The sequence below is a fragment of the Lepidochelys kempii genome, chromosome 2, assembly GCF_965140285.1.
Source record: "Lepidochelys kempii isolate rLepKem1 chromosome 2, rLepKem1.hap1, whole genome shotgun sequence".
Lineage (NCBI taxonomy): Eukaryota > Metazoa > Chordata > Testudines > Cheloniidae > Lepidochelys > Lepidochelys kempii.
This window is the reverse complement of record NC_136381.1, coordinates 61,465,451-61,477,841: the sequence shown is the minus strand read 5'-3', so window position 1 is coordinate 61,477,841 and position 12,391 is coordinate 61,465,451. Positions and strand designations below refer to the sequence as shown.

General features: G+C 43.4%; 1 long non-coding RNA gene and 2 other non-coding genes across 3 annotated transcripts in view; all 3 read left to right on the top strand.

Moving 5' to 3' along the window:
• LOC140906636 (uncharacterized) overlaps positions 1-12,391 on the top strand; it is a 32,166-nt gene that overhangs the window by 11,760 nt on the left and 8,015 nt on the right. The gene's annotated exons all lie outside the window — the stretch shown is intronic.
• TRNAY-GUA (transfer RNA tyrosine (anticodon GUA)) lies at positions 1,096-1,185 on the top strand. Its single transcript is given in 2 exon segments — positions 1,096-1,132; positions 1,150-1,185. It is a non-coding gene; the product is annotated as a tRNA-Tyr (tRNA).
• On the top strand, positions 3,110-3,199 carry TRNAY-GUA (transfer RNA tyrosine (anticodon GUA)). The gene is given in 2 exon segments: positions 3,110-3,146; positions 3,164-3,199. It is a non-coding gene; the product is annotated as a tRNA-Tyr (tRNA).

Below are 12,391 nucleotides of genomic sequence, written 5' to 3'. Positions count from 1 at the left end.
CACGAACAGAGGCGTTCGGTATGTGTGGGAGGGCAAGGCCTGGGCGTGTGTGAGTTTCTCTGATGGTCTCTGGAAAGGTCTATTTTGTTGAAAGACAAGAAAGGGGAGCAGCGTGCTTTGCTATATCACGTGTCCTTGTTGGGTGGAGGTCCTTTCCAAGGTGGTGTGCAAGCATAAAGGTAGTTTGTTTTGCGGTGTGAAGAGATCCCTAGATGGGGTGTACGCTGAGTTGACAGTGCGTGGCGGACGGGGCGGGGTCTCCTTGTGAGAGTGTGGGGAATTAGCTCAAACGGTAGAGCGCTCGCTTAGCATGCAAGAGGTAGCGGGATCAATGCCCGCATTCTCCAGGCAGCGGTGGCTGCTGCTGCTGCTGCACTTCCTCTCCCATCTTTCTCTTTTTTCCATCCCCACCCGTTTGCACCCACATCACAGGGTTTGTGTCTGTGCAGAAAGGAGCGTTGCAGTAAGCCTTTTGTCCTGAGGCAGCAAAAGGGGCAGCGTGTCTTTCAGGAGAGTGTGTGTCTCAGTTCTTTCCTTTTGCCAGTCTCTTTGTGTTTTTTTTTTCCTGAGGTAGGCGCGGGAGGTGGAGTCGGGTGTGAAAGGGTACGAGCGGGAATGTGTCAATTATTGACGAAGGGGAAGGGGAATGGACGGAGAAAATGTTGTGTTTTAAAAGGCCCCTTTCAAGCCAGGCAGGAGGCTGCGAACATGTTTTCCATTGCACCACCGTCCCTGTTCTGGGTGGGAATCAGGGCTGGGGTCCCAACATTGTGCTGCGCGTGCTTGAGACACTCCCGGGTCCCCTGTGGTAGGATGCTAGCGTTGCACCCCCTGGCGTTCCGTTCTTACCTTGCGGCATTGTCTTCGTGCCATGCCTGTTAGGGAGCCTTTGAGCGCTATGTGTGTGCGGCCTTGCCGTTGGGTGAATTGAGGGTAGAGTAGGCGGCGACCCGGCAGCCGGGAGGATGAAGGGATAGGTGTGTGTCGCTTATTCTTTTCAAGGGCTGGGCAGAGGCAAGCCTATAATTATCAGTTAGTGCCAGTGGCACTTCTGCCTGACACCTTGAGTCACTCGGGGCCCTATGCACCTGTCTTCCTTCGATAGCTCAGCTGGTAGAGCGGAGGACTGTAGGCTTAATACCCCTGGGAATCCTTAGGTCGCTGGTTCGACTCCGGCTCGAAGGAGTGAGCTTTTGATTCCACGCTCTTCTTTAGAGCTCCCGCTCTGGCCGCTGCCACGTTTTACTGCATTCGTGCGAGACTGGCCTCTGGAGGTCGGCTGCATTTAAAGCACCACTTGCCACTTCTTTCACCTACCACACCTGCTTCCAAGTACCTAGGCCACAGTTTACGCCTTTATAGGCTGAGTTCCTTTTTTTCGCCCTCCCGCACTCACAACGTAGACATCTAGCTATGGATCTCAGGCTTCAGAAGTGCCATTCATCACCCTGGTAGCGGGGCGCCTTTGTCATAAAATAGACTGGCTGTAGCTGTGTCCCCAAGCTGTCTTCGGGGTTTTTGCCTGGGGCAGAGGTGTCGCAGAAACGTGGTTTCTGGTGGCGGGGAGGAGAGGAACGTAGGGGGAAAAGGAAAGGCCCTTTAGTCGCTGAGAGTCCCTTGTCCTTCAGGCTCAACCTATTGTGTGCGCTGCGGACGGCGGGCTATTATGCTCAACGTTGTAGCAATGTGTGCCTTTCAGTGGTTTGCTCTCTCTTTGTCCATCTTTTCTCGGCATCACAGAGCTCAGTTTGTAGAGTAGTGCGAGGGAGCGGTCCCATTTCTTTCCGTTTTGGGCTTTTGTCCATGACATTTGTCGAGCTGGGATGTCTTTGGGCAACCGCGATTGCAAAGGCTTCTGGCAGAGAATTGCTAGAAGCCCAATCTGGTGGAATATCTGGCAAGGAGCTGCCGGGCTATCCGTAGGTAATCTGATGCTTTGCTGTCCTTGGCCTGTGCAGCGAATAGGCGGCCAGGGAGGCAACTCGTCGCCTTTACTTTGCAGTTTTTGCTCTTCTTGTCACGAACAGAGGCGTTCGGTATGTGTGGGAGGGCAAGGCCTGGGCGTGTGTGAGTTTCTCTGATGGTCTCTGGAAAGGTCTATTTTGTTGAAAGACAAGAAAGGGGAGCAGCGGGCTTTGCTATATCACGTGTCCTTGTTGGGTGGAGGTCCTTTCCAAGGTGGTGTGCAAGCATAAAGGTAGTTTGTTTTGCGGTGTGAAGAGATCCCTAGATGGGGTGTACGCTGAGTTGACAGTGCGTGGCGGAGGGGGCGGGGTCTACTTGTGAGAGTGTGGGGAATTAGCTCAAAGGGTAGAGCACTCGCTTAGCATGCGAGAGGTAGCGGGATCAATGCCCGCATTCTCCAGGCAGCGGTGGCTGCTGCTGCTGCACTTCCTCTCCCATCTTTCTCTTTTTTCCATCCCCACCCGTTTGCACCCACATCACAGGGTTTGTGTCTGTGCAGAAAGGAGCGTTGCAGTAAGCCTTTTGTCCTGAGGCAGCAAAAGGGGCAGCGTGTCTTTCAGGAGAGTGTGTGTCTCAGTTCTTTCCTTTTGCCAGTCTCTTTGTGTTTTTTTTTCCTGAGGTAGGCGCGGGAGGTGGAGTCGGGTGTGAAAGGGTACGAGCGGGAATGTGTCAATTATTGATGAAGGGGAAGGGGAATGGACGGAGAAAATGTTGTGTTTTAAAAGGCCCCTTTCAAGCCAGGCAGGAGGCTGCGAACATGTTTTCCATTGCACCACCATCCCTGTTCTGGGTGGGAATCAGGGCTGGGGTCCCAACATTGTGCTGCGCGTGCTTGAGACACTCCCGGGTCCCCTGTGGTAGGATGCTAGCGTTGCACCCCCTGGCGTTCCGTTCTTACCTTGCAGCATTGTCTTCGTGCCATGCCTGTTAGGGAGCCTTTGAGCGCTATGTGTGTGCGGCCTTGCCGTTGGGTGAATTGAGGGTAGAGTAGGCGGCGACCCGGCAGCCGGGAGGATGAAGGGATAGGTGTGTGTCACTTATTCTTTTCAAGGGCTGGGCAGAGGCAAGCCTATAATTATCAGTTAGTGCCAGTGGCACTTCTGCCTGACACCTTGAGTCACTCGGGGCCCTATGCACCTGTCTTCCTTCGATAGCTCAGCTGGTAGAGCGGAGGACTGTAGGCTTAATACCCCTGGGAATCCTTAGGTCGCTGGTTCGACTCCGGCTCGAAGGAGTGAGCTTTTGGTTCCACACTCTTCTTTAGAGCTCCCGCTCTGGCCGCTGCCACGTTTTACTGCATTTGTGCGAGACTGGCCTCTGGAGGTCGGCTGCATTTAAAGCACCACTTGCCACTACTTTCACCTACCACACCTGCTTCCAAGTACCTAGGCCACAGTTTACGCCTTTATAGGCTGAATTCCTTTTTCTTCGCTCTCCTGCACTCACAACGTAGACATCTAGCTATGGATCTCAATCTTCAGAAGTGCCATTTATCACCCTGGTAGCGGGGTGCCTTTGTCATAAAATAGACCGGCCGTAGCTGTGTCCTCCGGGTTTTTTTGCATAGGACAGAAGTGCCGCGGCAATTTAGTTTCTGCTGGCAGGGAGGAGGGAAAGAAGGGTGGAAAGGCTCTTTAGTCGCTGAGTTTCGTTTGGCCTTCCGGCTCAAGGGTTCCCTGTTGAAAGAGCTTATATTTCTTAAAGGTCTTTTCCTCTGGTGAATTTTTCAGTGATAGAGCAAGGATCCCTTAGTATCTTGATGAATTTCCAGTTAAGCTCTTGAGCATATCAGTAATCCCATGTAAGTGAATAGCACTACACAGGTTCTTCGAGAGACTAGGTTGTGTCTTTTATTTGACAAACTGAGAAGCTTTTATTGGTGAAAGAGAGAAGATCTTACATTGAGCTCTTCTTCAGCTCAGGAAAATATCCAGAGACTTTTTCTACACTACTGGTTACTTCAGTATAATTTATGTTACTGAGGCGTGTGAGTTGACCACACACCTGATCATCTCCTACCAACATAGCTACCGCATCTCACAGAGGCAGGAGTTATTAAGCGAAGAGGAGATCCCTGTTCCTTAATAAAAACCAGCAGGATCTTATTAAAGGGGAAAAGGCAAAATGCCACATTTATTGTGAATGCAGAAAGTATCATAGTAAGCAGTTAGTTATAGCTATAACATTCCATTCAATTTCATATTTATTCACACATTCATTCATACACACACACAGGTTCTGCAAGTTTGTTATCATAGTTACCAGGCTTAGAGTTTCAGAGTAACAGCCGTGTTAGTCTGTATTCGCAAAAAGAAAAAGAGTACTTGTGGCACCTTAGAGACTAACCAATTTATTTGAGCATGAGCTTTCGTGAGCTACAGCTCACTTCATCGGATGCATACTGTGGAAACTGCAGAAGACATTATATACACAGGCTTAGAGTTGTTCTTGCCAAGCTATTGGCCAGGTGGCCTGGACACGAGGAGGGAACAGGGCCTTGTCAGATGCTAATCTGATGCTCCTGGAAGTTGGTTTGCAGAATCAGGCCCCAAAGTTCTCAGTTTCTAGAGTCCATTTTTAGAGGAATTTATTCCTATACCAGTCTGTGGGAATTGCTTCATCATGCTGTTGCTGAATCAATCAGCACATGGCACCCTCCTGACGGCTCCATGCTGCCAGATGTTATCTTGCTCTTCGATTCTCCCATCCTTGAGGCTGTTGGGTGGATTCCAGGCTGCCCTCTGGGAGTCCTCTGCTTGTTTCTACTTGATGCCTTCTTCGGCCGATCAACACTGGATTCTTAGGCTGGCACTTCCGTGATCATTCAGTTATTATCCACACCAAGCATCCATCCACATACTCCTCTATCTCTATTTTAATCACAATTGTTAACAAAGCGAGATAAATACAACGAAAGGGCGGGGAGTCTCTGTGTGCTGTTTCTGTTGTTACAAAGTATCGCTTTGAGTCTCTCTCTCTGTGTGAGTATCAGAGTAGCAGCCGTGCTAGTCTGTATTCGCAAAAAGAAAAGGAGTACTTGTGGCACCTTAGAGACTAACCAATTTATTTGAGCATAAGCTTTCGTGAGCTACAGCTCACTTGATCGGATGCATACCGTGGAAAAAACAGTGAGGAGATTTATATACACACAGACCATGGAAAAATACACATTGTAAGGAGAGCGATCACTTAAGATGAGCTATTACCAGCAGGAGAGTGGGGTGGGGGAAGAGAAAACCTTTTGAAGTGATAATCAAGGTGGGCCATTTCCAGCACATTTCCAGGAGTTAACAAGAACGTCTGAGGAACAGTGTGTGTGGGGGGGGGAGAATATAAACAAGGGGAAATAGTTTTACCTAGTATAATGACTCAACTACTCCCAGTCTTAACTTAGGCTTGAATACACCCCCACCCCCAGCCCCGAGCTTGCACCCAAATGCCGTCCCAGAGCCTGCACCCCTCACCCCCTTGCCCCAGCCCAAAGCCTACACCCAAACTCTGTCTCAGACCCTGCACCCCTCATCCCCTTCTGCACCCCTGCCCCAGACCAGAGCTTGCACCCAGCACCCAAACTTCCTCCCAGAGCCTGCACCCCAGACCTCCTCCCAGCACCCAAACTCCCTCCCAGAGCCTTAGGGAGGTGGGGGCGGAGTTTGGGGAGTGGGTGGGTTCTGGGCACCACCAACATTTCTACAAACCTGCCACCCCTGCATAGGTGCTTAGCTGTTTTGCTAGACTGGGGAGTAAAAGCATGTCATTTTGGGAGCAGGATCTCTTCCAGCCGTAGGAATTGTCTTCATTGTAACTTTCTCTCAGTATCCTGGAAGATTTTAACAGAAAAGTGTTTTTTTTTTTCCCCTAAAGGCCCAAACTTCTTTCCATTGAAGTCAATGGCAAAACTCATTTTCAGTGGGAGCAGGCTTAGGACCTAGTTTTTCTTTTAAGTGTATAACTGCACCTATATTTACTTAATGTGTAGGCCTTGCCTTTTAACATTTCTTAGAAGTGGGAGCAAAGCCTAAAACCTTCCCATCCTTCAAACCTGGAATTTCCTGTATCCGCCTTGCAAGTGACCAAGACTATACCACAAGATGACCTTATTCCTGCAATTTAGTGTGGAATCCAAACTGAGTGTGCCCTGGAGGTGCCTGTTCTGGGAAAATTTTCTTTTCCAAAAAATATTATGAAAGTTAATTTTGTATTTAGCTTGCCCCCCTTATGGCTACAGGTTTTGCAGGTGTCTAAAGCTGTCTGTTACTAATCTAATTTTTAAAAATAGCTGAGAGGTTTAAGAGAAAATATTTGTTCATTAAGATTTGAAATAAGATTCTTGTCTGGTGGCACAGAGCATTAAACAGTCATCTGCGTACTCTCCAGTGTAGCAGAAATTTGGCAGAGTAATGAAGTCCTTGTCTTCAAGAAATCATTTGGAAATATAGTTTAAAAACATCAAGGGCTGGATTTCTTACAGTTCTAGCCTGTATCTTTTAACTGAAAGTCATTTTCTAAGTACATTAAACACCTTGAGAATCTCTCTTTTATAAACATGAGGATACATTTTGCATGATTTCATTTCTGAACTGAACAGATGTATTTTAAAAACATCCCAACTATAATTGTTACATAACTGATAAGAACCTAGATTTTTTTGAGAAAATTGTTAAAACACTTCCCACAAAGAGGGACGTTATGAAGTGAAGCTTAAATATTTTAAAAAGCTAGAAGGAAAATGTGGTTAAACTTTTTAAAGATCAGTTTTCAAACTTTTTATTCTGTAACGTTTAAAAATTTTCCTGATCATTAAACAATACACATGCTTTCCTATTTCTCCTGGAGAGTGAGACATCTATGTAAAATAGGACCAGCATTGTAGTTACTTCATTTAATCCAGTTTAAAAACACATATGACAGATTAATTCATTTTCAGTGATAAAAATTAAATCATAGATTTAAATTTTATTTATATTGTGACAGGGTCATGCCAGATGGCTACCGGAGAGTGATAGAAGGCAGATATATTAGCCCCAGATTAAGTAGGTCCCTTTCCCCTGGGTACGGTAACAGGGAAGGTTCCAGAACAATCAGTAACCTTCTGGAGACAATTAAGACAGGCTGATTAGAACACCTGCAGCCAATCAAGAAGCTGCTAGAATCAATTAAGGCAGGCTAATCAGGGCACCTGGGTTTAAAAAGGAGCTCACTTCAGTTTGTGGTGGTAAGGAGCTGGGAGCAAGAACGCATACTGTTGGAGGACTGAGGAGTACAAGCATTATCAGACACCAGGAGGAAGGTCCTATGGTGAGGATAAAGAAGGTGTTGGGAGGAGACCATGGGGAAGTAGCCCAGGGAGTTGTAGCTGTCCCGCAGCTGTTCCAGGAGGCACTCTAGACAGCTGCATTCCACAGGGCCCTGGGCTGGAACCCCGAGTAGAGGTGAGCCCGGGTTCCCCCCAAACCTCCCAACTCCTGGTCAGACACAGGAGGAGCTGACCTGAACTGTGGGTTCACAAAAACAGCCAAACTGAGGGCTGCCGTGAAGCTCCAAGGCGAGCAAATCCGCCAATAAGTACAAGACCCACCAAGGTAGAGGAGGAACTTTGTCACAATATATATTTGGAGGGCAGTGGAATGTTCCCAAAACAATATAGGCCAGATGACATACCATATTAATTAAACCTATGTAGAGAGATATACCTCAGACATTTTACTATACTTGATATTTTAAAAATAGAACTAGAATTAGTCAAATATGGCATTTTTATTAGACAGATCTTCTCCCAAATTACTAAAGGCTTGTCTACACATGACATTTATTCTGGAATGAGGCACGGTGTGAATTTAAAGCGGAATAGCTATTCTTTATACACAGCCCTTAGCTAGCATGCAAGTATTTTACATTCCACACTCATCCCTATCTAGGTACATATATTTCAGTACATTTTTATCAGCTGCTTCTGATCCTGCAATTAACTGCATGCTAGTAGACTACTCCTTCCACACAGAGCCCCTTTGACTCTAGATAGGAGCAGCAGTCCACCCACACCTTATCAACTGCAGGATTGGGATTTAAGGACCAGTACTGTCCCCTCTGGGTGGTGGGGATGCAAATTTAGTGAATTCCCATTGTGTGTGTGTGTGTGTGTGTGTGTGAACAAGAGAGGTAAGGGGGGAAAAAGAAAGGCTATCTGTGCTGTGAAACATTCAAAACAAAGGATAAAAGTTCACCTCCAAGAAAAGATCAATTTTGGAAAATTTTACCACAGAAAATAAATATTTTAGAAACTTGTGAGAAAGAGAAAACAGAAGATCAGAATGGAAGCTATTTTGCAACCTTCACTATAGTGATCATGATCAGAAGTTCCTATAATAACCGAGCTGAGGTTAAAATTGGGTAAAGAAAGAGTTTTATCATAAAAAATAAATTTAAATTTTCACCAGTGTTATATGACTTAAGAAATACAGAGTGCGAGAGAAACAATGGAGGTATTTCTAACTTTTCTAATTCTTCTTTTATTTTCCAATAAGACATTTTAACAGTTTGACATATGTAAACCAAGAAAAGAAAAATGTTAAAATATTACACACAGCTGTCATTCAGCAACCATAACAACATGTACGGGTACTGCAAGATTATTTTGCCAACACTATGTGTGTGTGTGCGTGTACATATTATCTGAGAAAATTGTTAAAATGCTTCCCACAGAGAGGGAAGTTATATACACTTACACGAATAATGATTTTTTTAAGATTGATTTACGTTTATAGAAAAATGTGACTTTTTCAAATGCATTTATCAATTAAGGCTAGCTGATATTTTACATAGATAATTCTAGTACTTTAAGTGCTGCAATTGTGCAGCCTTAGCTGGTTGCAATAACAATATTTTTAAGAGTTGAAAATTAAGATGTCCCATGGTAGTATGGTATAAAGTACTGCTAATCTGGAATGTGCATCATGAGGTTCAAAATACCAACACAATTAACACATTCATTGCACTTTTGAAACATATCTGCCATTTCAATACTCCCAGCTTTCCTCACGAATTTCAAGCATCTACCGTACAACAAACTATCTCCTTTAGAAAACAAAACAATATGTGCTTTATTCCAGACACAAATGTTATCTCAAATGAAGGCAGATTGTCTTCAACAGTGGGGAAAAAAATTCAGATGGTTGTAATTACTAAAGATTGTGCGTCCTCAGATGCAGGCATATAAATTAATTTCCTTTTTAATAAAAGTCATGCCATTGCAGTTATACACAAGCCCTAAGGTAACTGGGTCTAAAATAAACAGAGAAATTCACAGAGGAAATGATAGATGAATTACATAGGAATTGAATGCAAGTTTCAGTAAAAAATTCAAGTTCCTAAAATAATATATATAATCCTCTCAAAGGGCTTAAGCATTTCCTATCCATGATGATCTAAACAAACTGAGGCAAAAAATAAGAGTAAATGTTCTTTGTTATTAGTATTACCAATACTTGTTGGATAGTATGGCAGTGTCTGACAAATTTGAGATGACATCCACTAATAATAATGATAATACTTAGCACTTATATAAAGCTTATATAGCGCTTTTCATCTATAGTTCTCAGCAGGTAAGGATCATATCTTTATTTTACAGACAAGAAAACAGGTGCAAAAAATGCCTTGCACAAGGTCACCCAGTTGATTCCTAGGAGAAGTCCGGACTAGAACCCAGGGCTCTTAAGGCCTAGTCCCACAACCTAGCTGCTGGACCATACAGCTTGCCAGACATCTACAGTTTTCAGAAAGGCTTCCACTAAGCAATTTTTTGTAACAAAAAACAAACCAAATGTCACAGCAAATATTTCACACCCTTAACATTTCACAAGAGGGTCAAAACTTAACTCTCATGGCAAACATTTCCTCATGGATATGACTCCCAGGCTGTGAAAAGTACCACTGTAGTTAATAAAAAATGAGTCCTTAAGGAAAAATATCATGTTGTTAAGTCATTAAATAGTTTAGTGTAATTGCTGTTAACTCCAAAATAAATATGCACATTGCCTAGCTAACTGGAGACTCCCTGATGTCAGTTGTTCCATAAGTCTTGGCACAAAAAAATCCTAAGTGCAATCACTTATCACACCATATTTTAGCCATTTCCTTCTTTTAAGCACTTGTACCCTCAAAATGGATGTAGCTTCAAGTTGTTTTTGTAGTATATTTATATTTCAGATAAACAACAAATCAATTTTTGAGTTTCTATATATCTTAGCACAGTATGACCCCAATTCTGACTGGGGCTTGCGTGCTATTGCCCTACAAATAAATAATATACTTAACTACAAAGAAATGTACCCGGACTTTAACAGGGTAATCTAAAATGAACAAGTCACATGAGCTTTGCCAAAAGGGAGGAAGAGGAACAAATATTAACCATTGTTAATTTATTATGTTCACTAGAGCTTTTTGAACCATGTAGATTAAACACTGATTAACATGTCAACATAATTCATTTACATCTCCTTAACAGAAATGCATTCTTTTTACTTTGGAAGTATCTTTGGTAACTTCTGATAACCAGAAAGAGGTTTTTTAATAATACATAAAATAAAAAAAATAAAGAATGGATGGAGATAATAAAACTTTTAAATAGAGATTCCCTCCTTATTCTGGACTACTTACTCATACAAAATACCCACTGACATCAATATTCAGCTAAACTGCTTGCATAAATAATTACTTGCATGAGCAAGTGTTGCAGGATTAGGATTTAATTTAGGCAAACAAAATAAACCAATCATATCAGAAGCTAATGTGGGTGCAGACAGTTTTGTGGAGCAGAACATTTCTTGTAACTTTTACATTGCAAATATATAAGGATCAATTTTCCAGAATGCTCGGTATGCCCAACTGGGGCTAGATTTTCAAAAGAACTCTGCTTCTAATAGAAACCCAAATTAAGTGACTAGGATTTTCAGAAATGCTTAGAACGCAGCAGCTTTCTTTGCTGTTAAAGGGAGCTGTGGACTTTGAAAATCTGGCTACTTTAGTTAGTTGTGTAAAAGGAAGATGCTGGCTGAAGAGTCCTTTTGAAAATCTGGCCTTTGTATCCTGAATATCTAAGCAAGCATGTTTTCAGTTTTGCTAAATGCTGTTTGCAATCACTGACTGACAAAGTATTGCCAGTCTAAATCACTTCAGAAATTAGTGATGGGTAAATATACTGAGTAGTTGATACAACCATTATTGTGGAACTTCAGAGCTAAAGTCCATAACCTTAAGTATTTTGCTATGAATATGAAATCTGAGAATTAATAATAGTGGTACTGCTGCTTTATGTAACTAATTATCCCAGAGACCATATATATATTGCTCACAAATGTTGTCTTTGCAGTTTAACTCTAAAATAATCCAGGAATATAGAAAGAAAATTTGAAAGCTGAACAGTCCATTTTCAATTCAATTTATATATTTAGATATAGTGCAGACATCAGCAACATAAATTCATTCCTATACATACATGATTCCTACATCTGTACCTCATCAACATACAAGTTTCTGAAAATCTTACTTTTGCAGACTTCAAATACCACATTCTTACCCAGAATCACTGCAAGTTTTGTGTTCTACCTCGGTTGTTTATTTGCAAGAGGCTGCACTGTACTTGAATTTATTATCCTATTGTGCAATATTGTGGCTGTTCAAAATATGAAATACCTAGACATTGTTTTATAAATAGGGCCCTACCAAATTCACGGCCATGAAAAATGCGTCACAAACAGCGAAATCTGGCCTCCCCCGTGAAATCTGGTCTTGTGTGTGCTTTTACCCTGTATTACACAGATTATATGGGGGAAACCAGCGTTTCTCAAATTGGGGGTCCTGACCCAAAAGGAAGTTGCAGGGGGGTCACAAGGTTATTTTAGGGGTGTCGTGATATTGCCACCCTCACTTCTGTGCTGCCTTCAGAGCTGGGTGGCTGGAGAGTGGCTGCTGTTGGTCGGGCGCCTAGCTCTGAAGTCAGCACCCTACCAGCAGTAGTGCAGAAGTAAGGGTGGCAAACCCATGCCATCCTTACTTCTGTGCTGCTGCTGACAGTGGCTCTGCCTTCAGAGCTAGGCTCCTGGCCAGCAGCCACTGCTCTCCAGCTACCCAGCTCTGAAGGCAGCACTGATGCCAACAGCGGCACAGAAGAGTAGCAGTACTGCAACCTCCCCTAGAATAACCTTGCGGCCCACCCACAATTCCTTTTTGGGTCAAGACCTCTACAATTACAACACCATGAAATTTCAGATTTAAAGAGCTGAAATCATGAAATTTACAATTTTTAATATCCTATGACTGAAATTGACCAAAATGGACCATGAATTTGGTAGGGCGCTATTTCTAAAACAATCTCTTAGCTAGAATTTCATAATGGACTACACAATATTTTGTATTACAGTATATTGTC